The sequence below is a fragment of the Canis lupus genome, chromosome 9 (genome assembly GCF_048164855.1).
Source record: "Canis lupus baileyi chromosome 9, mCanLup2.hap1, whole genome shotgun sequence".
In the NCBI taxonomy this organism is placed as follows: Eukaryota; Metazoa; Chordata; class Mammalia; order Carnivora; family Canidae; genus Canis; species Canis lupus.
This window is the reverse complement of record NC_132846.1, coordinates 62,242,860-62,268,271: the sequence shown is the minus strand read 5'-3', so window position 1 is coordinate 62,268,271 and position 25,412 is coordinate 62,242,860. Positions and strand designations below refer to the sequence as shown.

General features: G+C 44.0%; 1 long non-coding RNA gene across 6 annotated transcripts; it reads left to right on the top strand.

Moving 5' to 3' along the window:
• Positions 1-2,000: 2,000 nt before the first annotated feature.
• LOC140640371 (uncharacterized) lies at positions 2,001-23,983 on the top strand. 6 transcript variants are annotated; one of them, XR_012037067.1, is made up of 6 exons: positions 2,001-2,147; positions 3,478-3,631; positions 14,958-15,004; positions 20,314-20,524; positions 22,295-22,377; positions 22,993-23,983. It is a non-coding gene; the product is annotated as an uncharacterized lncRNA (long non-coding RNA). The 6 variants fall into 6 exon arrangements; XR_012037063.1 differs by having other exon boundaries at positions 22,290-22,377; positions 22,993-23,982; XR_012037066.1 differs by lacking the exon at positions 14,958-15,004 and having other exon boundaries at positions 22,290-22,377; positions 22,993-23,981.
• Positions 23,984-25,412: the final 1,429 nt, after the last annotated feature.

The window sequence follows — 25,412 nt, the reverse complement described above, 5'->3', positions numbered from 1 at the left end:
GCCTTAAACTGATGGTCATTATTTGCCATTGTGTCTTCAGTGAGTGAATACGTGGGTCTGGAAACCAAGGGCTGGGAAGAGAAGTAGTCTGGTTCACTATCACTCCTCAGAGACCTTTTTGGGCAACACATCCTTCCAATTCTCGTAACTCTAGGGCATTACGTCTAGAGGTTCTCATTCCTGGAGGGAAAATACTTCAGCTGATCCACTGGAGTCTCTCTTGCTGCTCCCATGCCCAGTGTTAACTGAAAACAGCAGTTTTTTATTGCAGCAGCCACTGCTTGATAAAGACATGGTAGTAAGGAGCTCAGGCTCCTCAAGGATGGAGGTTTGGGTCACCCTACCAGGCAAGGCCCCTAGTCTGGCAGACAGCTAGTCGCAGATGAGGAGATTCCAGAATGGATGGTAGAGAAAAGGAATGATGGATATTCATTACATTCTCGGCACCAGCTCCAGTGGCAGGGGCGGTGATTTGTCCTATGAGATCCATAATCAATTAGAATCTTGAATAAACTGTGACAAAATAGACTAGACTTTGTATGAGCAGCACATGAATCTGAGTGGTGCAAAGGGTGGACTCCAGTGAATGCTTTCGGTAACTGCCCAGAGCCCCCCTTTACTGGTTCATGGTACCTACCCCGAGCCGTTGGGTAGGTCTATCCTGAGGGCTCAGGCCTCCAACCTCCTTCAGAGAACCACCTTCCCTTAATTGACAGGAGCCACTTCACCCAGAATCATTCAGAACAGGAAGCGCTGGGCGTCCTGTCCCCCCATTCCCTCTAGGAAGGCCTGTAGCCAGTGACTGACTGGGGTGGGAGTTTAAAAAACAAAACAAAAAACCAGCTCCCTTGCTGGGGAGCTTCGTCAAGCTGACTACTCGCTCCCTTGCTTGCCTCCTTCTGCCCTGTTCTGCTTCCCTTTCTCCCTTACTGGTTTCTCCTGGAAACACTTCCCTCATTGCTTGCACACAATCCTTGGCAGCCCAAGACAGTCCCTTAACAGAATATAAACTCTGTGTGGACAGACACTGGCTAGAGGGGTTAGAAAAAAAATCTTTTCATCTCCCACATACCTAGCCCAGCATGGGATACCTGCCGGGAGTCAAATACCGATTTTGGCAAATCTTAGATTTTCTCCCTTTAGGAAGAGTCAGAAGCTCCTAAGTGGCGGTTCTGCAGTACATTACAAACCAGGGCACCTGTCGATTATCGACGATGTATGGATGCATCCTGTATGTCCCAGATCTGGGGAGTTGGGGCAATCTTGATTTTATTTTTTCCATCCTCTTGTCAGACCATTTCCAGGCATGTGCCCCGCTCGGTGTGGTGCATGTGTGGGGACAGCCAAAGGGATGGTGCCAAAGGGATGATGAGCCAGCCCGGGAGCCGCTGCGGGGAGGAGGGGGGCACTGGAGCATTATAATAAAGCCGGAACCGTGAAGTCGAGCGAGCCTGGGCTTCAGATCCCGGCTGCACCCCCAACCTGCGGTCTGCCCTTGGGGCCGCATTGCATTCGCGTCGGGGAAGTTCGCAGCCTCCCCCCCCCCCCCACCCCGTCACAGGATGGAACGCGAGCTAATGCGTGCCCAGCGCCGCGCGGTGCTCCGGGGCACCGGCCCCGCGACCCCGGGCAGCTCGGGAGGCGCTTCCTTCTGCAGGGGGGAGAAGGGCGGGTCGGGAGCCCGCGGAGCAGCCTGCGGCCCTTCCCGTCCTCGCCCAGCCGCCTGCGGGGAGGCGGGGCCCGACGCAGCGCTCCGAGCCCCCGGCGGGGCGGGGGGACGTCACCGTGGCCGGAAGGACCGAGGCCCCGAGACCCCGAAACCCCGGGCCGCACGCGGGCTCCCGGCCGGCGACGCCGGAGCACTGGGAGGGCCCCCCCGCGCGAGCGCCGCGGAGGCCGACGCCTCCGGCCCCGTCTCCTAGCAACGCCCGCCCCGCCCCAGCCCGCCCGGCGCAGCGCGCAGGCGCGCCGCCGTTGCCATGGCAGCGCGGCCGCCGCGCCCGACGCCGGCGGCGCCTGCGGGCAGCGCGGGCTCCGGGCCCCACGTGGGCGGCGGGGAGGCGTCCCCGACTGGCTGGCGGCGCCTCGGGGGGCAGGTCGCGGCCTCTCCCGGGGCAGGTCGAGGGCTCGCCGGGAGCCGCCTCCAGGTGTGGCCCGGCCGCGAGGTCGGTTGGCTCCGTCTCGCCTCCCGGCCGACTGGGCCGTTCGGCGGCCCGGAGACTTTCGGGCCTGTGTCCCGGGGACGGAGGTGGTCCTCCGGGTCGGGCCCGGGCCGAGCGGGGTGTTCCGGGTTTAGACCCTCGGACCTTTTTACCTTTTTTCTCACCTGCGCACGAGCAGTACACACACACACACACACACACACACACACACACACGCAGCCTCACGTCCCAGCCTTTTCCCTCTCGTCTTCCACCTGAAGGATCTTTCATCTCGGAAACAATTTGCAGAAAAAGGAGGGGCCTCCAGATTCAGCCTTGGAAAGCAGCCCTGGAAATAAGTATCCTATTTCTCGAGGGCCAATTTTAAAACTCTAAACGTCCATGCCTGGAAGGGTATCCTGGATTCCGGGCTGGCATTTGCATTCTTCGAAATCCCTCTCTGCAGTGAGCTGCGTTGGGAGAATTCCGTTGTGGGGTATTAAATTTAAACATAACATCTACCCCTCTGGCTAGTGTTAGGATAGCTCTGCTAAAGGACCCGCTCACAAAGACAAAGCCACCGGGTTCTCAGTCATTCTCTGGCTGGAGAGTATTTTTAACAGAGGCGGAGTCAGTCACGTGTCTGTGAGTTTAATCAAATTGACAAGGGCTCTGAGCGAGAACGCTTGCTCCCTAACGGTAAGACAGCATTAGAAACAGACGCATTCTCTTTGGACTTACTTGAATCAGAGCTTTTCAAATGGAATCTTCACTTGCATATATTTCTCTCGATCTGCTGCAACTGGCAGATTTAAATCAAAATCCTATTTCTTATATTCATTTCTATGGCGAATGTGTCTAGGTTGAGATTATGCATTTTCTTGATCAACGAGGAAATGCGCAGCAATCACTACGAATTGAGCACCTTGCTGATTGAGCAACACTTGAACCTGAAGGCAAGGACGACCGTAATCTTAGAATGGAGAATCCTCCACAGTGTATTTCACAAGCATTTTCTCAGCTAACCTTTTTCCACTCCAAAGGATCATTCACTTGGAACTTCTTTGCCAGAGTATTAAATCTCCTAGAAAATCACTTTCACATACTTTTTAGTTTGAAAATGTGATTGTGGTTGGGCAAGTGCTCGTGTAATTTATCTCTCTCTCTCTCTCTCTTCTCTATTCTCTTACTTATGGATCATTTTTTTCCCAGCATCAAAACAGAACCTTTTATTTGCATGTTGGAGAGTAGAGGATAAATTCTGAAAGCTAAGTGAAAGATCTGAAAATAATGCTTTCTTTCTCTCTCTTTTTTAAATATTTTATTTATTTGACAGAGCACGGGCAGGGAAGGGGCAGAGAGAAAGAGCAGCTCCTCACTGAGCAGGGAGCCTGATGTGGGGCTCCATCCCAGGACCCTGGAACCATGACCAAAGGCAGAGGCACCCCTGAAAAGAGTGGTTTCGTTCGCACTCTTGGGGGAATAGAAAGGTAAATATAAAGCTATGTGTTTCTAATTACTTTTTTGTGCATAAAGCAAATCACTAAGATTACTTATCTGCTTCAGATTTGGTCATTTCAGTGTAGCTTCAACAATAGCACAAACAACAATGAATTTTATAAGGAAATAGTGGCATTTGCAAACATTTTTATTTGGTAATTTTCATAGCATCTGATTATTCATTCACTATCCTAAAGGTTTTTACATAAAGGTTATTCGACTGTTTGAGCCCAAAACAACTGGATTGTAAAATACTGATAAAGGTCCACATATGCCTGGTGTGGCAAGTAGAACTGACCAGATTAGCCACTTAACTGGTTGGTTGTGCTCTGGAAATAGAGATCTGGTTACACACGAGTTAGCTCAACCTTCAGTTTTTAGACTTCATTAGCCGCTCTGAAGGGTTAATTGAGAGCAGAGGAGCCCATAGGACTTATTGCATATCCCGCCATATTAATAACATTGGAATGTTAAGAACTTCACTAAATTTTCCCCATTATTTACTAATGTGGAAATGACCTCCATACTACCATTCCAGTTCCAGGGGATTTCTCCCTTCTGTTTTATGATTATTGTTTCCTCAGGAACCAAATACAGGTTTACCCTGAAAGTAGGGTGTTGGTATGAAATCTTTGGTAAGTCAAAATGGCATAAAGCAAAGAAGCAATGACTGCTAATTTATATGGAGAAAATTTTGACCGTTCCCAGACCCCAAAAATAACCTCCCATAGGCCTTTCTGATGCCTTAGGACACGTCTTGCTAACAGATGCACAAAATAAATGGAGATAAAAAAAATAAAATAAAATAAATGGAGATAAAGCACAAATGCTCAGACACAGGTCAAAGCTATGAGGGCTTGATGCTCAGATACTGAATGCAACTGCTGGGGAAGGAGCTGGAAGGGGCCCTTCTCGCCGCTCGGAGTGCCTGCTGCCTATATAACCGTTTGCAGCAAAACACTGAACGATATTTTCACTTTTTTTTTTTTCCTTTGGTAAAAGTGAAAATCCTCTTCTGATCTTCAGTTGGCAAAAAAAAAAAAAAAAAAAAAGAGTACTAATATAGGTCTTTTGCAAAAGTGAAGTGGTGTGATGTGAACTTTTGAAAAACGGGGCACTTGTGCTTATCAAACACCAGATCCATTCTGCATGTTCACCTTCTCCTCTTTTCCAAATAATCAGTGACCCTACGCTTTGCACATCTCATCGTTATTACCGACTACCAGCCTCTTATCTAATCCTGCATTAAACTCGATTTACTGTTTTATCTATACTACTTTAATCTTTTAGAGGCTTATCATAATATGGACTCCTTAATGAAATATTTTATCACATGAATAAACTAACCTTGCTCCATTTTTCCAGATTCCTCTACTTTTGCTCATTTACCTATATTTCTTTTATCCTTCTTTAAATATTCATGTTTTCCAGTTTCATTTCTTATGCAACGAAATAAACCAAAATGCTTATCTTGTTACTACAGAAATGACTGTGTTACCACAAAATGTGAAATGTTTCTGTTTAGTGCTTAATGTCTTAGGGTTGGCTCTCCTGATCTCAGTAAAATATTAATGCTTCTGTTGCTAGAAGATTCCCCCATCCTGACATCCTAAAATATTTCTTTCCATCAAGCGGCAAGGACACCTAATATTCTCAAATCATTCCTTTGGATTTAAAGAGGCCATATAGCATAAGGGTAGTTGATAAGACTCTGAACCCAGGCCAGGACTCAAGTCCTGGTTCTGACGCTTATGAGCTGTGTGACTTATAATCAAGTTTTCTTTTAACCTCTTGGGGCTCAGTTTCCTCATGTGTAAAATGAAGATGACAAGCAGTTGGCTCATTAGGTTTGGGGATTTTTAAGGATTAAAGGTGTAATTCTTGTGAAGTTCTTGGACAATGTAGTCATTGCTCAATGCATGTCAGCAGTGGGCATCACCATTATTATTCTTATCTCTATTAAAATATTGTTTCCACTGTTACCAATTAGCGTAGCCTGAATTAGTTTATTAAGCTATCCACAGACAGACGGTATTCTGACAGGACATAAAACATATGTTTTGATGAAGGAGAGGAAAGGTACAAGGAGAAGGGAAAAGTCTAGAGCATGAGCTAGCGCTGGAGGGGGGCACACGTGGGCTTCCTGGAATGCTGAAGCACAGCACGGGCTCATGGGGGTCCTGAAGTGATAAAGTAGAATGAAAAATAGAGTAGAATGGTGTTCATAATATTAGTCATGACATAGACAACCCCACAAGAGAGATGATTTTTAAATATATGTAAGATTGTGAGACCTCCCATACTGAAAAAAATATGAAAAAGTGGGGCATTGGGACACATGCTAAAGACTTAAGACCTAGATGGGAAAACTTTTTTTTTTTATTAATCACTCGTGTTTCCCTGGCAGATGTCAGAATCCACTGTAGAGAATCTAGGCAGAGAGAAATTTATTATACGGTGATAAGTGGCTCCCAGACTTGGTTTTAGGATTGAGGAAAACACTCAAGGCTGAGCTTCAAGAGCACCTCCCCACACAGAACTGGGCCACAGCAGAAGTCACTGTGTCCTGTGCAACAGGAAACCACCTCCCCAGGTAACCAAGCTGCCCCTAAGTCCTGCTGGCTTGGGAGTCACAGGCCTCGGTCACCATCAGGAGTCTGCCTCTTTTGGGAAGCTCCCAACAGGAAGTCCAGAGCCATGGTGCCCTCATGGAACCTGCACCAGCAAAACAGCTGCCCTCCTTTGACCCCTGCTAGCGACCACATGTTGAACCCCATAGAAGAAATTCTCAATGGCTCCTTGGCCATGCTTGCCAGTAGAAGCAGCAGAAGCCAGAGGCCAACCTGGAATCATGCGAGCGCATCGTGAGAAGTTGAGTTATAGCCTGAATTTTGCTTCAAGGAAGTCTGCAAAAGGAGTCTGGGGCATTCCCACCTCTGCAGTAGAGGAAGGCATATGAAGAGGAGGGTGGGATGGCTACTGAACACTAATCCACCTTGTCCACTCTGGGCCACTCCCTCAGTGGTTAAATGTCCATACAGTCTCTTCTTCCCAAATGTATCTGGGTTGGATTCTCTGCATCTTCATCTTCCCTTTAGCTCAGTCACAATCCCATCTTGATGTCTCACCACCTCTGGGTTGACTTGGAAAATTAATCATGCCCTGCAAAACCCTTCATTAAACATTGAAGGCAAAGGGGAGGGAATAAAAAGAAAAGTGGTTGATATGTGTGATATGTAAACAGCGAGGGGAAAAATGACAGGCTACTGCAGTCCTCACTTTTGCTGTTGTCACAAGTCCATAGTTGGTATTTATAGCTTCTTCCTCTACAACCCATTTCAGGCAGTCTTTGCTCCCAGCAAGTTTGCTCAGGTGGCCAGACTTCTTTGCCTGGTGGCAGGACCTACACCTTCATGCCTGAGGGGTCTGAAGGTCTAGATTTGCTTAAGCTTCTCTAACTTTTGCCACTGGATGTGGCGGTACAAGGAGGTACCCCAGAGGCTCTACTGGCCCTCACGATGCAATAGCAACCTCAATTTTCTGATTGTCAGAAACCCAGTGATCATGAGGAACTCAGTGACCAGGTGAAAGTCTTGCCTGTAGTACAGTGGAACCATGTGTTCCCTGAATGGAAGAGTCCATGAATCTCTAAACAACAAGTCAAAGTCAGAGAGATGCAAATAATTTTTTTTAACATATGCTCAAGCTTGATAATGAGGTGCCTTTCCTGTGTCTATCCCCTGGTTCCCAGATCTATGAGATTTGCTGATGGAAGAAACAATCCCCGCATAAAAATAGCTGGTTTGAAGCATATACCACATCCTGGAGGAAAGTACTGTGCAAGATGTGGCTCAGCTGTCTCCCGCAGGCCCTTCCTCTTTCTGTGCGGCAGCGTTCTGAGGGATGGTCACCGAGTAGGCTCAGTGAGTCCCATGGAGGTCAGCCACCTGCTTTTTAAAAATCTAGCTATAGGGCTAGATTTAACCCGCGTGGCTCAGCGGGTTAGCACCGCCTGCAGCCCAGGGCGTGATCCTGGAGACCCTTGATCCAGTCCCAAGTTGGGCTCCCTGCATGGAGCCTGCTTCTTCCTCTGCCTGTGTCTCTGCCTCTCTCTCTCTCTGTGTCTCTCATGAATGAATGAATGAACGAATGAATGAATAAATTTTAAAAATTAAAAAATAATAAAAATTAAAATCTAGCTATAAAATTAGCTTCTTGGTCAGAAATAATGTTGTATGGAATGTTGTAAGAGTGAATAACACATTTGGTGGATTCACATGTGGTATGGCTGCTTGACACATGGCAGAGAGAAGGTAAACCCAAATCTAAGTATTACAGTGAGGACAAAATGTTGCTCCTCCTGTGATGGAAGAGCTCAATTATACAAAACCTGCTACCAGATGGGATGATGTGTCACCACAGTTTCAGTGTTAGGGTGCTATTGGTAAGATGGCCCTTGGTGGTGGGAAGTGTCTGGATCTGCCCCGTTCCTGCCACCATGGCTGCCTTAGGCACATTCTAGGGTGGTCGAGGAGAACAGCTGACTTGCATCCATTGAACAAGGCATCGAGTCCGCCTTATTATTTAGATTCCCCAGTGCAGTGCCGCTCTTTTGTAAGCAAACTTATGGGACGCATCATACCCTGGTCCACTGCAGGAGGCCTGTACACATACCTATTCCCTAGACCACCAGGAAACCAATCACCTGTTCTTTCTTACAAGTCCCTAAGTGTCCGGTTAGATAGACTCATACTTTTGATATCTCTCTTTCTGTACAAACTGAACAACCAGATGATGAATCATTTAAAATTCTAACCATTAGGAGAATTGCTGTTTCCCCACCTCCTAGTGAACCTGTAATGCTGGAGAAATCCACTATCACTGGAGCTTGCATATCATGCAGAACCATCCATGAACCAGGCTCAATTATTTTTAAATCTCTTTACCTTTAAAAAAAAAAAAACTTGTTATAGGAAACTCCTCTGAGGGGTATACACGTGTGTTGAAGGAGACGTGTGACGTGGGGTAGGCATTTTGGGAGTGTGAATCACCTACTCTTGCATCTTGGACCATCACAACCTGCTCAGGCCCAGTATGCTATAGGGTGTACTACTTCCACTTAGGCCAACATGGGGAGTGAGTGGACCCATACAGTGCCCAGTTCCTGATGGGAAGATTGGTCACATGATCACTTGGTTTTCCATTATCAAGCATTCAGCAAGCTAGGAGCTGTTTAAAAAAAAAAAAAAGTTCCTTGCCAAAGAGGATGTGGCTTTATTTCAAAATATTAAAATCATCTGCTGTGAATCTCTTACTGGGGCTCACCACAGGCTCTGTAAGCACCCTTACCTGTCACAAATGCTTTGCACACCATTAGATATTCTGGATCATAAGAGTCAGACTGCAGAACTGCTCGCATTAGATCAGCTTGAGAACTTTCTCTTGCTCTCATTTCCACTCAAAACTAATAGCCCTACAGCTTACTTGGTAAATGGATCAGACACCCAAACACAGTGTAGGTTGCTTCCTTCAGAACCATCTACTATGACCATAGTCTGGAAAGCTACCACAATCAGCGAGCTACCACAGTCAAGAATCCTCCCCTGGAACCTGCAGCCCCAAACCACAGTGGTCCTCTGAAAATTCTCATAGAAAAACGAAATGCCTCTATGACCATGCTTGCCAGAAAAATAGCAACAGGGCCTCCACTTCATTTTTGCCTTCCAACTTCTACCTGAGTGTGAACCTACCTTGTATCCATCATCCCAACTTCAAGAGAGTTCGAGAAAAATAGTTTTAAGGTTTCTAGTCTCTACTATAGGTTAAATTGTGTCCTCCACCCCCAATTCATATGTTGAAGTTCCAACCTCTACTACCTCAGAGTATGACTTTATTCTGAAATAGGGTCATTGGAGAGACACCTGGGTGGCTCAGCGGTTGAGCGTCTGCCTTCAGCTCAGGGCGTGATCCAGGCGAGAGATTGAGTCTCGCCTCGAGTTCCCTTCAGGGAGCCCGCTCCTCCCTCTGTCTGTGTCTCTGCCTCTCTCTGTGTGTCTCTCTTAATAAAGAAATAAAATCTTTAAAAAAAATGAAATAAGGTAATTGGAAATGCAATTAGTAAACTCAAGATGAAGTCATTAAAGTAGTCACTAATCCAAAATGACTGTTATCCTTATAAAAAAGGGGAAATTTGGACACAGAGAGACACACAGGGACAATATCATGTGAAGCCGAAGGCAGAGATCAGGGTCATGCTTCTACAAGCCAAAGAATGCCAGAGATTGCCAGCAACCAGCAGGAGCTAGAGGAGAGGCCTGGAACAGCCCCAACCCCCGGGGCCCTCAGAAGGAACCAACCCTGCCTACCAACAACATGATGTTGGACTTCTTGCAGACCCCGGAAATGTGAGGCTATTTATTTCTATTATTTAAGTTTTCCAGTTTGTGGAATTCTGTTATGGCAGCCCTGGCAAGCCAAGATAGACTGTGTAGCCACTCCTACCTGTAATTTATGGTGTCCTTCTCGTGGCTTCTAAATGGGGCTCATCAAGTCTCATCACTGTTTGCAAGGAAAGTTCAATCAGTGTCTCCAGTGATTTTACTTTTACTGACCAATCTGCAACATCCATCACTGGAAAGCAACCCCCTCCCAAAATATTTGGGGTGATGTAATTGCTTCTTTAATGAGTAGCCGTATTTTCACTCTGAGATGATTTAGCACACCTTTAAGACATCCAGCCTGTAACATTTATGTTTTACGTCAAGAAAGAATCTGTTTGTATTTGGTCATTCTTGTTTAAAAGAACTTAGCCTTGCGGTTAAACAGGCCAGTCTTGTCATCGTAAGTAAAAATTATAATCGCTTTAGGTTTCTGATTTCTAAATCTTTCTACATTTATACAAAGGTTTAGAACATTTAAGAGAAATTGAGACTCAACATGACGACAAAGTTATAGTAACAGTTATAAGTGACATAAATATAACTATAGTTATAAGATTCTACGTAGTTTATTAGATTTACAAAAATTATACAAACACTTGGGAAGTTTTTTGTTTGTTAAGATAGACACTTGACTCACATTACAAGGAAATCTAATACAAGTATATACATGCAGTTAAAAATGCTTAAAGGCATTTTAACAGAATTTATTAAAGCCTCCTGAAGAGTGTTAAATATAGAATAATAAGATTTGTAAGTCAAATCCAAGAGAGGATTGGCAAACTTTCTGTAAAGGGCCCAGTGGTAAATAGCTCAGGCTTTGTGCACCCTGTGGTCTCTACTGCAAGTCTGTAACTCTGCCATCCATCGTAGCACAGAAGCCACAATAGGCAATATGTAAATGAACAGGTATGGCCATGTTCCAGTAAAACTTTACTTACAAAAACAGGCAGCCAGCCAGACTTGGCTCACAGGCAACCGTGGGCCAACCTCTGATTTAAAAGATTAAAGATTTTGAAATGTGTAAGTTTTCAAATGTATGACTTCAGTAAGTCAAATATTAATTATAAAAACAACATAACCACTGAATAACCTTCACTGTGCATAAAAGCCACCTTCAAATTTATCTTAAAAAGTCACATTGAAATGAACGAGGTGACATTGGGAAACAATGTCAGGTGGCAGAACGAGGATGAATTTTGGAGTTTGATACCTAGTTTTCAGTCCTACCTCTGGTACGCCAGTTAAGTAAACTATTTGGAAAAAATCATTTAGCATCTGATCTGTGTAAAGAGACCATAATCTTCATTGGACCTATTCTCATTAGGTTGTTGTGATAGTCAAATGAGGCCTTACATAAAAGTGTGCATTGAAACTGGAAAGCATCTTTCAAAAATAGAGGATTATCACAACCAAAGTATAAATGCATTTGCACATGTTGTATGTCCACAAAGTGTATCAAGAATTTTGAATAATGTCTTACCATACTTATCACTTGAAAAACTCTCATCTTGGTTGTAACTACTCTACACTCTTCTCATCAGAATTTGAATTCATATAATACTCAGAAATTTGTCTCTTTAACATGAAAAATATTAACCTTGGCATTTTATGATTTCAACAGATTCATCATGGTTTCTTTCTAAGGCCAACTTCTTTCCCAGGAAAAGCCCAATTTTTAAATTTAGTTCATGCTTTTTGTACCATGGTTTGCTGTATAATTTTAGAGCTAGCAGGAATCTTCAGAATCATTCCATTCAATCCTATAAGTGTTCATAGATGAGGATACTGAAGATTTGATGAGCTTGCCGGAAAGCACACTATTAGGGGAACATTTATAACTTAATCATGTTGTAAATGAAAGCTCAAAACCAGTCATGATGGACCCTTTGTATTTGTAAGACTTGTGTGGTGCGTATGTTCCACACCTTACACAAATAGTGGATGACTACAAGGGATGCCTAAGTGATTTACAGCTAAACGTGCATAGTAACAGTCCTTTCAACATCTATTAAAGTGAACTATTTGGAATCATCTACGCAGGAAAAAATTATCACTCGTTCCTCTGGGTTCTTTATTTTTCTCATTTACACTGTAATTCCTCGGTAGGTTTCATAGGATATACTGATAGGAGAAAATAGTAAACAAATCAATTCTAACATTCTTTTTCAGTGTTTGTCCACAGAGGGTTTGCCTATTTAGTTTGCTACTTTATTTTATTTAGTCTAATCAGCTCCCTATAAGAAATACCACTGAGGAAGATTGTCTAAGGTAGAGATGTTTTCATGCTGGCATTGAAAAGCATTAATAGAAGTTAAATGTAGAAATCCCAGCATGCTGAGATAAGTTTACAACTGTAAGATATAATTTCCTTCCAAGTCTTCTCAAATCTGGAAGGTTGAGGATGGTTCATTAAACTCAAATATTTATGTAGTTTTGATAGTCTCAGGGAAAGGAACTGATTTTCATTCTTTTATCATAATCTTGTTATGGAGTTCACAATGCTATCTACTAAACTGGGTTTTTCTCAAAGCAGGAGACAGAGTTCTCGTGCAGACACGGGCCAGTATGATCAGCATGGATTCATGTTGGGAGTTCATGCCTTCTCACCAAGCTGCTATCCAGTATTTTCCATATGTATAGAATATACATACAGAAATAGACCACAAACCCGGGGGGTTGTGGTAAAATTGGCATTATACTTATTTATTGTGTAACCTGTTTTTGTCACTTAATATGGATGTTTTCTCTGATTAAGTGTTTTTTTGAGGCATGATATTTAATGGCCACATGGTATTCCATCAACCAGATGAGCCATCATTAATTTACCCACTCTATTGTTGGACATTTTTGTTTCCAATTTTTCACTGTTAGAAATAATGCGGTGACGAATATCCATGTATATAAATCTTTGTGCCCTGTTTCTGATCACTTTTGTAAGATAACTTCTTCGATGTGAAATTGCTGGTCCAAGGAAAAGTGAATATTTGTAAAACTCTTTGTACATAATGATCACAATAATACCATTTATTCTCTCTATATGCTGGGCACTGTGCTATAATGAGCACAATCTCATTTAATCTTCACAATAAATTTATGAGATAAGCACTATTAATATCCACATTTTTTCGGAGGAGACTGAGGCTTATGCCCAGAAAATGGTTAATACATGACAGCAGGTAGCAGACCCAGCATTTGAGCCCAAATGCTGTCTGTCCAACTTCAAAGCTGATATTCTTAATTCCTGCACTATATTGCCACTTCCATATTTGCAAAATATCTTCCAAAAAGATTATTACAATTTAGATCTCTACCCACAACACATGAGTGTGCCTATTTCCCTGTGCTACTGAGGAGTCTTTGATTACGAGGGAAGCTGAACACATTTTTTCATGTTTGTTGGCCATTTGTGGGTTGTCTGTTCACGTCCTTTGCATAGAATACATGTCTGAAATCTTTCCTTTTGAGAGTCAGATGATCTGAATTCTAATCACAGCTCTATCCCTAATTAGCCATGCGATGTCAGGAAAAATCACTGCCGAGTTCTGAGTCTCTATTTCTTCTTGTGGAAAAATAGGTGCTTCAATCAAATAATCTCGTTGGCCATCTCTAAAGTTTTGTGATTCCATCTGTTGGTCCACCCATTACCTGTCCTTGTCACTGGGCAGCGTGGGAGGAAATAGGGGGTCACCTGTACTGTATGTCTTCATTTATATATTTAAGGAAGCCTCTACTCCAAACCGTTTCTCCCAGCCCCTAGGATTCATGTGCCTGAAATCCCAACCTTCATTCCCTGAGGCTCTTGTTCTTCATTCTGTTGAGCGTCTCCTTCCTGCTCCAAGGTGTTTCATTCTTTGGCTTCACTGGCATCCTTCTCTGATGGCTTGCTCTGCTCAGATTCCGTCTCAACTCTCTGCCCGTATTTCTGTAGTATGTTGGGATTGCCCAGCTTTGCCCTTGGCTCACTGTTCTTTTTATTAGATCCTTCTGAGACCTAATGATCCAGATGGGGTTCCCAGGACAGGCCATGATCTCTTGCGTCCAAACCTCTGAACGTGTTATTCCCTCTCCCTGGAGTTTTCTTTCTTCCTTTCTTTACTAAACAGAGTCCAAGTGTGTCTTCTGGAAAGCAGCCTGGCTAAAACTTGATACATGGGCTAGGAGTCAGTCGTGTCCAAGTTCTACCGTGCACTAACCTCAGGACCTTGGGTAACGTAGGTGTCCTTCTTAACTTTCATTTCCTCATCTGTATAATGGGAGGAATGACAGTAGCTCCCACTTAAGATTGCTGTGAGAAGGATGTGAGAGAGTGCACCCAAAGCTTGGCCCATGATGCTAGATTTTTTTTGTGCTTTCACGGCACTGAATGGGTACGTCTATCATAGCATCTAACATACTGCATTCTGAATATTCATTGCTTTATCTCCATTTGTTAGCACCGTGTCTAGCGCACTGTAGGCATTTAGCAGCTGTTTGTTGGGGGAATAAATGAATCACATTGCAAATACCTTTGGGAAGCTTTCTTTGGGGGGTGATTGTTTTGTTTTCTATTGTTTTGCTGGTTTATTTATTTGTTTGTTTTACTAACACCCTATCAAAAATTGCTTTCTACCCTGACAGGTAAGGAAATAAAATTAATGCCCTGAAATGATTAGAAGGTTAAGAACAAGGATGTCCAGGGATCCCTGGGTGGCGCAGCAGTTTGGCGCCTGCCTTTGGCCCAGGGCGCGATCCTGGAGACCCGGGATCGAATCCCACGTCGGGCTCCCAGTGCATGGAGCCTGCTTCTCCCTCTGCCTGTGTCTCTGCCTCTCTCTCTCTCTTTCTCTCTGTGACTATCATAAGTAAATTAAAAAAAAAAAAAATTTTTTTTTTAAAGAACAAGGATGTCCAACCCAGAGAGACTGAAGAGCTTCAAATAGGGAGGTAAGAATATGTGGAAGAGGGGCACCTGGGTGCCTCAGTTGATTAAGCATCTGCCTTTGGCTCAGGTCATGATCTCAGGGGCCTGGGATCGAGCGCCCTGCTCAGCATAGCGTCTGCTTCTCCCTCTCCCTCTGCCTGCCACTCCCCCTGCTTGTGCTCTCTCGCTCTCTCTCTGTCAAATAAGTAAGATCTTAAAAAAAAAAAATATGTTGAAGACAAACTTTACATCTTTGTGCTTTCATTGTGGTTACTCTACAAAGATGCCCTAACCACCCCCCCTCCTTTTCTCCCTCACTCTGGCAGATTTTCTTTGGCCACATGAGCTCTCATCACAGGCAGGTTCAGGTCCATCCATACTTGGAGATACCCTGTTACCTGTTTATCCCTGAATGTGTCAACACAGCTTCACAGAGCAAATGAGCAATAAAATATCTCAAACCAGATATCGTCACTAAAACAAAAAAATAAATTTAAAGAAAAGCAAACACACTTGGAAAATGTACTGGCCAGGGGCTAGAGATAGCAGAGAAACCAATGAGAAGTGTATATGAAAAGAGAGAGGTCTACAGGCTTATTGAAAATTGAGATGTCTTTGGGGGAAGAAAAATCAATACAGTCTATGAATCTTTTAGTATAGACTCATGGTGAAAAAGCATGACAGCAGTTTGTGTGTGTGGTTTTTTTAAGGATTTAAAAATAATTATCTATGCACATTAGCTGGTATTTCTTTAAAGGGGGAAGAAAAAAATAAACCCTCATGAGTGCTGTATTTCAAAAAGATTTTAAGACAGCAAAATTGCCTTCCATGCACAAATGGATGCCTGGTCCCTCCCTAACGTGCCCCACAGGTTTATCATAGGTTCTGAGAGCCTCACACACAGGGTTCTCATTAATCAATTCTGGGATTCACACTAAATGCTTAGTGTTACAAAAACAACATCTACCTTCCCTCACACCTCTCCACGATCCCCTAAGCCCAACCATCTTTCCTTTTTTTCCCCTTCTTTTTAAAGTATGTATGTATGTATGTATGTATATATGTATGTATGTATTTATTTATTTATTTATTTATTTATTTATTTATTTATTTATTTATATATTTATGACAGAGAGAGGGAGAGAGGGAGCATGAGCAGAGGGAAGGCCAAAACAGGCTCCTTGCTAAGCAAGGAGCTGCTAAGCAAGGAGCCTGACATGGGTCTCGGTCCCAGGCCCTTGGGATCATGCCCTGAGCCGAAGGCCCACTGCACCACCCAGGCGCTTCCCCAACCAACCTTTCTAATGCCTTTAGAAAGTGATATGTAGCTTGTTGAGTTATGCCCTGGAAATGTAATGTCCTTTACTTCTCTGCTGCCTTCCCGTGTCCCTTGGAGTTGTTATTAGGTCTTCCCTGTAAACGCCCCTTGGAGACTGCCCGTTCCCAGTACCTCGCGTGCTGACCTGAGGCATTCACACAACGTGAAAGACAGAATGCTACTGAACACACAGAACTACATTTCCAACTACATTGACTTGAGAAATGAAACCTCAGGGCCAGTGTATGAATTACCCACAGTATGGAAAGGCATAGCCCAGCCTTCTGTACGCTTCTGGTCTTTATGAGCACACATGGAGTGACATACTCTTTTGACATTTGATAAAAGCATTTTCAAAAATATTTTTCCTTTCCAAGTATCTTGTGTTTCCCCCTCCATCTTTATTCATTTTGGATGCTTACTTTTTAAATTATATACATTTTTTTATTGGAGTTCAATTTGCCAACATACAGCATAACACCCAGTGCTCATCCCACCAAGTGCCTCCCTCAGTGCCTGTCACCCAGTCACCCCAACCCCCCACCCACCTTCCTTTCTACTACCCTTTGTTCATTTCCCAGAGTTAGGTGTCTCTCATGTTTTGTCACCCTCACTAATATTTTCACTCATTTTCTCTCCTTTCTCCTCCATTCCCTTTCACTATTTTTTATATTCCTCAAATGAATGAGACCATATAATGTTTGTCCTTCTCCGATTGACTTATTTCACTCAGCATAATACCCTCCAGTTCCATCCACGTTGAAGCAAATGGTGGGTATTTGTCATTTCTGATGACTGAGTAATATCCCATTGTATACATAGACCACAGCTTCTTTATCCATTCATCTTTCGATGGACACCGAGGCTCCTTCCACAGTTTGGCTATTGTGGACATTGCTGCTATAAACATGGGGGTGCAGGTGTCCCGGCGTTTCACTGCATCTGTGTCTTTGGGGTAAATCCCCAGCAGTGCAATTGCAAGGCTGGTTCAACACTCGTAAAGCAATCAATGTGATAGATCCTATCAACAAGAGAAAAAACAAGAACCATATGATCCTCTCAATAGATGCAGAGAAAGCATTTGACAAAATACAGCATCCATTCCTGATCAAAACTCTGTTCAGAGCGTAGGGATAGAGGGAACATTCCTCAGCATCTTAAAAGCCATGTACGAAAAGCCCACAGCAAATATCATTTTCAATGGGGGAAACCCTGGGAGCCTTTCCCCTAAGATCAGGAACAAGACAGGGATGTCCACTCTCATCACTGCTATTCAACATAGTACTAGAAGTCCTAGCCTCAGCCATCAGCAAACAAAAAGAAATAAAAGGCATTCAAATTGGCAAAGAAGAAGTCAAACTCTCCCTCTTCACAGATGACATGATACTCTACATAGAAAACCCAAAAGACTCCACCCCAAGATTGCTAGAACTCATACGGCAGTTCGGTAGCGTGGCAGGATACAAAATCAATGCCCAGAAATCAGTGGCATTACTATACACTAACAATGAGACTGAAGAAAGAGAAATTAAGGAGTCAATCCCATTTACAATTGCACCCAAAAGCATAAGATACCTAGGAATAAACCTAACCAAAGAGGTAAAGGATGCTTACTTTTTAAAATGTTAAAGAGGGGCACCTGGGCGGTTCAGCGGTTGAGCGTCTGCCTTCGGCTCAGACTGTGATCCCCAGGTCCTAGGAGTTCCACATTGGCCTCCCCCCAGGGAGCCTGCTTCTCCCTCTGCCTATGTCTCTGTTTCTCTCCCCGTGTCTCTCACAAATTAAAAAAAAAAAATGAATCTTTTAAAAATAAAATAAAATGTTAAATAAAATTGATGTCAGGATAAGAGTTTGAAAGGGACTAGATGGAAATGTAAGGCTTTGACTCTGTCTGGAATTCCCTCTTCCTCTTGATGTCACTAGCATGTACTCATCTTAAAGACCCAGCTCAAGCACCAGTTCCTGGGATAATTACTCCCTGTCTCTGCAATCTCTGTTAGACTTGGCTCCTCTGAGCTTCTGGAAGCCTCTCCAGCCCCCACCACATCATCTTCCCCTGTAGACTGCACAGTTCTGGATGGCAAGTACCAGACTTTATCTATCTCTCTGCCCAGTGCAGCGCAGACACATAGTATAGCTCACCTAATATTTATTAAATGAACAATCAAAGGAATGAATGGATGGATGGATGGATGGCTGTTCAGAGAAGGAAAGGTAAAAAAAAAAAAAAGTAGCAGGTGGTAAGCAGGTTTTAGAAAGTGAGAATTAAGAGAGCCAACACTCATTCAAACAATTTATACACGAAGTCCTGGAGTGAAATCCATTTTTCAGCCTCCGCTGAGAGATCTGTTATACAGATTTTTGCCCAAAGTATATGTCAATTCTGAGTAAACTACAGTCCCAGTTAAAACTGTGAAATGAGGAAGAGCTGCGAGCTGCATTCAAGCATACAGTTATAGCAACTTGTTTTAAATACAGCGATAGCTGCGTTTTTCAGAATTTACCCTAGGGGAAAAAAAAGTCCGAAGAAAAATCTATTTCTGTTATTTTCAAGTGTAAATATTCAAATGCACGCGTTATCCCACACCGAAGCAAATGCATCTGAGTGATCTGTGGCAGTGGAAAACGCTTGCATGGCAAGAGCAGAGGCTGACTTGCTTGGTGGTGGTTTGAGCACCAAATGTTTTCCTTCTCCCCCAAAGATTTCCTCTACCTTCCCTTCTAGAACTTGTAAATGCCCTTCGAATGAAAGCCAGTCTTCTGAAGGGTTGTCATTACGTTTCTAGGAACTGTTCGATTCAGCTCAAGTTCAATTCAATGAACTTTTATTAACTACTAAAGAGTAAGTCCTTAAGAGACCCACTAGAGTGCATATCACCTTTGTACTGGTTCAAGGGGAACAGGTTAAGTGTTGACAAAACAAGGTGCATGAGAAGCCTAATCCGTCACTCATACAGCTCTTGGAATATTCCTCCTCGAACGCAGAGCTGATGATGTCACCCTGCTACCCCCTCAAATGCTTCCCATGACCCTGTCTCCTACAGAATAAGTACCGAATTCCTTAATGTAAAGGATGTCTATCTAGCTTATCTGGACAGAATGCCTAGTGCCCCCCACCCCAACCTCACCGAGCTCCCCACACCCCTCTTAGGAAGCAAATTCTCTCAAGCATCTCTAACAGGGCGAGAGCATAAAGACCATATTGGTTGATTAGAGATAGCCCTTCTTTAAAAACCTAAAAGAGTTCCTAAAATCAGAGTGACAATCAAAAGAGATTCTTACAAAATTTCTCGAGAAATATTATGGCCGATCCTTATATACATAATTACTGAACAGCACGTCAACAAGCTCCCACTGAAACGAAGCCTAGAACTGATATGATCTCTGGTGTTCTATGGCACGACTGGGGTGTCAACTGCCCTCCTGTCCTTAGCCGGCATCCTCCGTTTATGTGGCTCTCATCATTGTGTGTGACTCACTTCTGGAAACCTAACTATGTCCGCATGAGATCTGTCACCTTTCTGTAGTGCCAAACTATCTAGCTGTCATTCCTCAGACCTGAAAACTCAGTCTTCCTGCGTCATCTCCACAGGGTTCATCTACTATCATGAATACGTCTTTATCATACACGCCTATGTTTTATTGTTATTGATTCTGGACAAATCCCATGAGGCCCTGAAACAGCAGGTCCGGCCTTACAGGATCCTGGGACAATGGGATTGACCGGAGTTGGCTCTCAATACTTGATTCTTCCTGCTAGTCCCTCCCACCTGCCTTTACCGCCCTCTGCATCCGACTGCCCTTGGGCACATGAGCATGGACATTTCTGCTGTTCCACATTGATGTCCATAATGAGAGCCACTTCCTGAGGGCTTGTGTTGTGTGCTTTTAGGAAGGTGACGGGGGTAGATTTAGACTGGGGTTTAAGTTTGGGCTCTGTCACCTAATACCTCGGTGACCTTGGGCAAGTCTCGGGCAGAGCTTTTGGTTTCAGCTTTTTTCTTTCTTTTTAAGGTTTTATATTATTTATTCATGAGAGACACACAGAGAGAAGCAGAGACACAGGCAGAGGGAGAAGCAGGCTCCCTGCGGGGAGCCCGATGTGGGACTCAATCCCAGGACCTTGGGATCATGCTCAACCACAGAGCCACCCAGGAGTCCCTCAGTTTCACCTTTCAGAGCTTCCATTTCCTTATCTAAAGAAAGGAAAGAACTGCTACTCATGGTTGGTATATATATGAATATATGTGTGTGTTTTATAAAATTGTTTTTGTGTGTATATGTATAAAATTGGTCATCTCTTCCCTTCATGTTTAGTGTCTTTGCTTTTATTGTTTCTCCCTTATTCTGGAATGCTATTTGCCTCCATCCTCCTCTACCTGTCAAAACCCTACTCATATTTCAAAGTGCAATTAAAATGCCACCCTTTCTAAGACACTTTCTGAAACCTTGCATATCGATTTGCCATGGTTCCCATCTCTCCCTCTGTATACATTTTGTAACCTGGGTTTTCAAGGGTACGTGGACCCTAGTATAATAACAGAGCCACAACAGGCCCCACCAGCTTTTCTCCAGCCCTGTCCCAGCAGCTACAGGAATTTCTCCAGCCAACTGTCCTTGCCCAACTACTTGCCTCAAGGAAGCATTTGAGCCTTGACCCTAAACGACCTTGTCCCTAGTTCTTCATATTTTCCCAATTCTGTACTTTACCTTTGTCGCACTTACTCAATGAAATAATCACTGATAGAGGTATGAGTTAAATCTGTTTACCCCAAGCAGACCAGGAGCCATTTGAAGCAGAAGCCAGTAGCTGACTGGTTGGCCTAGTCAAGGGCCTGGTGCATGGGTGACACCCGGGGAAGGATGGGTCATATCTGAGCACAGGCTCCGTGGGTGCCTCGGGCTTGTTCATCCACAGATAGTGTTGCTCTCCAGGCTTTCGTGTGCCTCGCCTCCTGTTCCCCCCATTGCTGACACCTGTCAAAGAGAAGCCTTTCAAAGGACCTTCTGTCTTCTGAGGCTGCCAGGATGTTCACAATGGCAGATGCACGTGGTCCTCTCATGTGTCCTCTTTGATCCAACTCTGGCTGGACTGTCCAGTTGCTCAAAACCATGGGTCTGTGCCATGTCCATGGGGTTTCCAAACACAACCCCAGCGGGAGGTAAGACTGCTGCACCAGCAAGGGAACAGCGTGATCTTGAGCACTGGATACCCCATGGACATGCAATTGATGGAAAGATTGCATCCACTTGGGTCTCACCCCTTAGGACTCAGGACGTGACTAAAGGCCATGTTGTACTTAGCCTGTCTCTTCTTCCCTGATCTGGGAAGCGCTAAATCTGTAACCAAGTTATATGTTGCCCTGCTATCTCCTCTTGGGGTGACTTCTTCCCCAAATGCCTCTTGGCTCACTGGGCAAATAGCCTTCTGTAGGTGTGCCCTATGGCACTTGCGGGCACTCTGAGACATCATCTGGCTTCCTGCTGCACAATCACAGCACTTGATATACTTGCCGTTTTATTCCAGTCTTGAGATTTCAGATCTGTCTCCCCTAGATTTTGAATTAAAGAAAGTGATTGTATCTTATTTGTCTTTGCATCTCTCTCTCTCTCTCTCTCTCTCTTTCTTTCTTGCCCCTGCTACAAGCTCCTGCCTAGCATCTAGTCCAGGCTTTGCATATACTAGTTGCTTAATAAATATTTGTTACATGGATGACGGAATCAACAGATTCCGTTATCAAGGGAGAGCAGGCTGGGCAGAGATGCCTAGAGTCCTCAGGGAACCCCAGGAAGGCACATAGGAAAAGGGAGGGGGGGGCAGAAAGCAGCAGCGACACCTCTTCTACCTGACAGCCGAGCCTGTGTCTGAATGTTCTCCTCTTGTTTTCTGGTGATGAAAGGGAAGGAAGGAAGCAGTACATCCCTGCCTTACAGGGCTTCTGCGAAAAATCTATACGTGCTGTTTACAAATTATTTCCTTTCCATTTAAGTATAGGTCTTTGAAGGAGAAAAAGAAGTAAAAGAGAGAGGAAGAATCTGAGACGTAGGGCTGGGGAGAGGTCAACGCAGACTACCCGGGTAGGTTGGCCAGATCTTTAGACCAGCTCATGTCACTCTGCTTTCCCTAGTGTCAGGTCACAAGGCTTTTCCTCTCCTGATGTAGCCACACATTTTTCTTGGGGCTGAATATTTTAGAAAATACATTTGTCTAGGATGGTAGCTATTTTTTGAGTTCTATGCTCGCATGCACAGTTGTTCCGTTCTACTAGACACAGTTTACCGCCATTATGCAATAAGTCTTTCACTTCTTCAGAAACATATCGTCTATTTTTACAGTTCCCACTCTCTGTGGTGAATGTTAAAGTCCCAGAAGGAGCGTGCAGAGAAAGTAAGGATTTATGCACCAGCCACGCTATTGCTCAGGGCTTCAGGGTGTGTTTCCTTCATGTGTTTGCAGGTGACCTGGAGAGTGGGAACTGATTTAACTTCTACTTGACCCAAGTATCCTAATTGGAAAAATGATCTTTGGCTCATTAAAGTAGGCCTTTTTGATGGCTGAAGCCTTGAAGGTTTGGGTTTCTATACAGCAGAAAAAAATAAATAAATTTCTCCTCCCTATCCCTCCTTTTCTTAAACACAAAATGTTAAAATTAAACTCTTGTTTTCCACTGACTGCAGCATTTGCCCCCCCAGGGAGAGGCTCTGATGCCAGATTCAGAAGCTAAGCCTACTTCTGAAGAATGGACACAAAAATAACGTCTTCAAGTCTTCAGCACACATCTGTGTATTTGAATTAATGTGTTGTGTTCCTTAAACCTTTGGAGCAATGGAAACCCTGAAATTAAAATAGTGAAATATGAGTCCTATCTGGCCTCAGCCATCCTCCTGATTTATTGGGGGTGCTTACACCTTAGTCTATGCCTTATGGTTCCCCATCTGAAAAAAGAGGTGCTGGATTTCAAGGTAGGTAATGATCTGACATAAATTCTCAAGCGCAATAATGTTCTTTCTCTGTTGGGGCAAAAATAGGATATATAAATGGGAAGCAGGACTGAAAATGTGACCCTAATTTCTCAAAGAATTCCACAGAACCTTTCAAGCAATGTCGTGATCCTATCCACTGAAGAAAGCAGGTTTAGGGGAAATACAAATTATCCTTGACATTCAGATTAGCTGCTCATGGTTTTGAATATTCAAGTGTGTCACTCTTTCCATCTACGCAATATGCTTGGTGATCCCCTGATGTTTCTAACATTCCAACATTCAGTTTGGAAGAGGAGGTTGCATTACAAAATTTGTCTCATGGGGTAGGTATGCAAAATCTAGCTGTTGGTAATTCACTGCCCCTCCCTGTTGATTCCCTGTATTCTTCTCCTTCTCCGGGATGGATTCAGAGCTTCATGATCCGTGTGCCATACCGGAATGAAAGGCACGGGGTAGGGAACACAGTCGAATGGGATTATCGTAGTGTCCTATGGTGACAGATGACAGCTACACTTGGGGTGAGCGGGGTGTAATGTATAAACTTGTCAGATCACTATGTTGTAGACTGGAAACTAATGCCAACACTGTGTGTCAACGACATTCGAAAAGTTTTTGGAAAAAATTTGTGTGCCGCAGAGGTGGTTAAAAATTTCATAGCAGCCACATTAAAAACAGCAGAAAGAAAGCAGTGGAATTAATTTGAATAATCTGTGTGATGTTTTAATACTACATTCAAAAAACGATCATGTGGGACGCCTGAGTGGATCAGTGGTTGAGCATCTGCCTTTGGCTCAGGGTGTGATCCTGGAGTCCCCAGATCAAGTCCCACATCGGGCTCTCCGCATGGAGCCTGTTTCTCCTCCCTCTGCCTATGTCTCTGCCTCGCATTGTGTCTCTCATGAATAAATAAATAAAATCTTTAAAAAACAAACAAACAAAAAAACCATGATCATGTCAACATGGAATCAATATAGACGTTTTCATTTGATAGTTTACATCTCTTTTTTGCACCATGTCTTGGAAATCCAGTGGGTCTTTTACCCTTACAGCACATCTCAACTCCGAGGAGCCACGTTCCAAATGTAAAATAGCTACATGTGCTAGTGGCTACCCTCACTGGACCACATAGAAGGGGCACAGCACTCCAGAGAGTTCTGTTGGACAGCACACATCTAAGCCCATTCGTGAGGATTTTTGTCTAGAAATTTGTGTCTCTGTAGAAGGCATCACGTGTCATCTTTATTTTCCAAAGAACCTTAGGCAGCACCTTCCTAGCCCTCAGAATAACAAGAAAGCCCATTGCTGACTATTTCAGCCTATTTTTCCTCTGGGCTCCAACTACACTCTCTCGTTCCCTGAAAGCAGAGGAAACACAGTCAGATGCTCTCCTCGGAAGCACCTGTTCCGCCTGCCTCTCCCTCACTGCCTCGTGAAGCTTCTCAGCTGGTATGAAAGCTAATTTGTGTAACATTCCTTAAAGTTCCCAACTCTCATTTTAAAAGGGCCTGCCTCCACCCCCCGCCCCTTCAAAACTGCTCAAACGAGTGGCGTGCCTATAAATGTTTAACAGCTGGCTCTCAGGAGGAAGAAGCCCCGACGGTAGCGTTTGCCAGCTTGTGTAGTGTAAATACTCCCACTCTGGACGGTGATCTCAAGCCACTAGTGTGACACATCGAGATGGGAAGAGATGCTCACTACTAGCTGGTGGGAGACGACTCTACACATCGCTGGAGCGCAGTGAGCTATTTCTGAATTCCCCCCATTTTCAGGAACCTATAGAAAATGTATCCTAGAATATCCTTCTCATACAAAGTAAAGCTGTCCAAAGGCTTCAGTGTGTTGGGTAAAAGTGAGATTTGAAATATAGTTGAATTTGGTAGGAAGGCTCACAGCTCAACAGAATATATAGAAGATTATAAGTGCACCATTCTTATATTCCCCATCTATACTCAAAATTAACAATACGGACCTAATCACTACGAGGGCTGTCGAAAAGTTGCTGAAAGTGATAGGTGAGATGTCAGCCAGAGAAAGACAAGGACTGTATGACATCATTCAGACGCAGCATCTAAAAAAGCCTGTAAAACAGAGAGTAGGGGCACCTGGGGGGCTCAGAGGTTGAGCATCTG